This window comes from Lutzomyia longipalpis, chromosome 3 (assembly GCF_024334085.1).
Source record: "Lutzomyia longipalpis isolate SR_M1_2022 chromosome 3, ASM2433408v1".
In the NCBI taxonomy this organism is placed as follows: Eukaryota; Metazoa; Arthropoda; class Insecta; order Diptera; family Psychodidae; genus Lutzomyia; species Lutzomyia longipalpis.
Window position 1 is genome coordinate 14,368,865 of NC_074709.1, and position 3,891 is coordinate 14,372,755.

A 3,891-nucleotide genomic window follows, 5' to 3' on the forward strand; every position below is an offset into this window, starting at 1 on the left:
ACTCACCTCCAAAATTGAAACATTGAAGAAACATGTACTGTTTGAAATAAAAAAATTTGAAATTTAAAAACTTTTATTTTTGTTTTTCCAAAAATAAGATTTTCTTGTTTTTCTCCCAAATTTTTGGGCACAAAACATATGTTTGGAGCTCCTTGGGTGCTTACGAGTGCTCCGGGACTCCTGGGGAGCTTCTCCGTGCGGAATTTGGGGCCCGCAGAAAGTCTGACGGTTGAGATAAAAATTCACGCACTTTTTTTCCGGAAATGGATTTTCGTGACTTGGAATTTTTGATGCGAAAAATTCAAAAGTTTCTTCCTGATAACAAAAAGCACAATTTCCTCGGAAAATTCGGCGGAAAACGCGAGAAAATAGCGAAAAACTGAATATGTGTGGGAGACGGATAGCGGTGAAATGCATCTGTCTCATATTCTCTTTAACAAAATGTACCAAAAAGGGCGCCGAATTCAAAAAGTATGAAAGGAGTTTATGCCCACTTATATGAAAGATGATCCTCTATCGCAGAACAATTTTAACCCATTTCATTTTGTAGGTAGAGGATCAAAAAACATTGAAGAATCGCGAGAGAAACTCCCCAATATCCACTGGGAACACATAGAAAAATGCAAATAAATAAGATTGCCAAAAAATTCAAATATTGCGACGTCATTTGACGTTTTTATCCCTATAAAAAATGTTTCTAAAAATGGTATTCTAGGAAAAATCTTATAAGAATTTGGCAATTTATTTCTATCTTTAATCTGATTTTTTGAAAGAAAATTAATTTTCCAGGCCTCTTCAGAGATCTTTGTGACTATTTTCCTAAACAACAAATTCTTTGTTTTTTTTTCTTATTTTGAACGACAATAGGACGATTTCAAAACATCCATATGTGAAAATATTACAACAAAAAAATTTCAAAAATTTTCCACCACCATTTTTGGAATGTGGGTTGTCTGAAACGTGCTTGCTCGCTCATGCCTTTGAGCCCGATCTGAGGTGCAGGTTGGTTTTTCCGACGATTACAATACTTGGTGTTCGCCACGAAGAGGAACACCAACTAATTAAATGCCTTTTTGATTAAATAAAAAACTTTGAACGCTCTTTGGATTTTACTTTATTTTGTAGATCTTTAAACTCTTCTTTAGGTCAGGAAGTTGACTGTGATGAATAGGCGTCCAGCAGTGTGGAAGCTCTGATCGTCGTCCAGATTAGAACTGATCCTGTAATAGGGATTTGTATGAAGGAGAATCAGGACAGGAGAGAAAGTATTTTGGAGGTAAGAAAAGGATATTGGGAGGGAAGTTTAGGAATTAAGAAAGATCTTGGGTGGAAATCTGTATACAAAAGGCCTTATCTGGGCAATCAAGAGTTAAATTAAAACGTAATTTTTGCCTTTTTTGCTGTTATTTTCTTCTCAATTTCCTTTTTTTTTCTCTCATAATTTTGCGAATTCTGTATTTTTTGCATACACAGTGCAACGGAAAAAATTCAAATTTAAAATAAGCAGCCTAAAAATATTTCATGAAGTTTGCTTCACTTCCGCGATGTGGAACGGGTTGGAACTTCAGTTAGCCAACTGATTCCACAGAAATGGAGCGTGTTTGAAAACACGAAGTGAAAATCGCGAATTTTCTCGCTTTTCCGCGGCTTCTTCGAGTAAAATAAGTTGCGTATCACTTAGAAAAATGTATATTGTATAGTGTTGTGATCTTGTGTGAAATTCGAAGGTTTTTCGTGTTAAAAACGGTGGAAAATGCGACAAGAAATTTTTCCAAGCCCAAGAAGTTGTGTGTGAAGAGAATTCTTTTTTATGTCGTGCGTGAATTGAGCGAGAAAAAGGAGTTTTTGGTCCTTTTCAGCAACAGCAGGGTGCGGAGGTATCATCAGAGGAACTCCTGGATGCTTCAAATATCCTGGACATGGCCATCAAGTGAAAGCAATGTGCGCCAGAAGTGCCCATGGGGAGGATTTTCAACGCCGTCTTAGCTCCAAGATGTCGTCATCGTAATTCGTGAAGCTGAAGACGCTGGCCTTGAGGACAAGCAAATAGGCAGAAAATATCAAGGAGAGACACTTCAAGGGATGACTGGTTTGCTCTTCGGTCCTGGACAAAGACAATGGAGTAAGTTTTCAATAAAAATCTTTTATTTTTTTTTTTATAAAATTCTTCAGTTTGTCAGTTAAGAAAAAAGATGAAGAAAAATTTCAAAAAATTAACCCTCCTGTTGCCATGAGGGGGTACGGGTAGGTGACTGTGGGTGATCGACGTTCAATACTATATTTCCTGTTATTGTGAATTTCTCTGATCAATCTTCTGCAAAATAAATTCTTTGGTTTTATGAGAATATTTTATTAAATGAATTTCAGCAATTAACCCTTCATGTCATTTGGATCACAAGCTAACCCCCATACATGAAAAAATTAATGTTCATGAATTTAAATAAATCTAGACTTCCCTGCTGTTTGTAAACTTGTGAATAAAGACTTTATTATTATTATTCTTTTATTTTATTCAACTTTATGAATTTATTTTAAAAAAATTTTGAATTTTTCTTAGCAACAAAATATGATAATTTAAAGTAAAAAAAAAATATCACAATTTACCTCGAAATTTTTATTAATTGTTTTCAATCTTTTTCTAAGCATTTTTCATATTTTCCTGACTTAAGCATTTTCTTACAAATTAGCCTTAAAAATACCTCTAAAAATGAATCCCAAAACACCCCATCTTACGGTAATAAAAATTTTGGTTGTACTGTACATTTTTCAAGATTTCACATTTCAATAATTAACCCTTCATGTCAATTGGATCACAAGCTAACCCCCATACATGAAAAAATTAATTTTTATGAATTTAATTATTTTTCCATATAAAACGTACTGACCCATTTATCATCAAGCAAAATTACGTAAAACTACTTCTGATCAAAATGCGAGCATTTTCCTGACCAAATGGAATTACCCTAGCACAAACGGAAATCAATTCATTAAATACATCGTTTTCCTGTAAAGAAAAATAACTATCTGCTTGGGTGATGATGTCAAGTTCTTCAGAGATACGGAATGGATGAAAGCTCTTATATCTCGTATTGATTTTTCTGTATCTACACTACATAATATGGATTCACGTCGTGTTCACTGCATTCATGTGTTTATGACTGCTGAGAGAGATTCAAGATGTAACTCCGTTACGGTCATCACCAATACAGATCCACGATTAGTTTACAAATTCGCACTACTATGAGTTACAATTGATGAAATGCAGCTTTTCCCCATATCTGAAATGAATAAGAGAAAGAACAAACATTAATACTTTTTTATGAAAGAAACAATCGAAATACAATCCATTTATAGTTTTTGTAAAATTTTGTTTATCCATTAAGTTGATCAAATTCAATCGTAACTATGTAATTTACTATCGTAAATGTTCACGAAAAAGTATCTGAAAAGAAAAAAGAGAAAAAAAAATTGTTAATATTTTTTTGTGAGAACAAAAATTGTAAAAATGTGAAAGATACTGTGAGGGAACGTGTATGATATTGCTTAACTCAAGAGCTGCTATGCGAGAAACGAAACGATAGAGAAAAGGAGAAAGAGAGCTCTCTTATACGCATGTAGTACCCCGTGTTGTATAAAATAAGGCAATATGTATGTTTCGCTTTCAACTCAACACGATGTCTCTCTCTATACATAACAATGCTTATATTGTAATAATGATTATGGAACGATATAGCGTAATGCTGCGATAAAATTATAATGAAAAATCATTTTATTTAAACATTTTTAGAAAAATTAATTTAAAAAAAATTACTTTATTTTATATCACTTTGCGATCGATTTGATTTCCTTTGAAGAACGATTAAAACAAAGAAAAGTTAAAAGTTAAAGTAT

The 3,891-nt window shown here is 33.2% G+C and overlaps 1 long non-coding RNA gene across 1 annotated transcript in view; it reads right to left on the reverse strand.

Moving 5' to 3' along the window:
* Nucleotides 1–2,428: 2,428 nt before the first annotated feature.
* The window catches only part of LOC129793274 (uncharacterized), an 11,500-nt gene continuing 10,037 nt past the window's right edge, over nt 2,429–3,891 (reverse strand). The window contains exons 3-4 of the long non-coding RNA XR_008750895.1: nt 3,417–3,442; nt 2,429–3,278 (exon numbers count right to left, since the gene is read on the reverse strand). This is a non-coding gene — a long non-coding RNA (uncharacterized LOC129793274). The remainder of the gene's footprint in view (nt 3,279–3,416; nt 3,443–3,891) is intronic.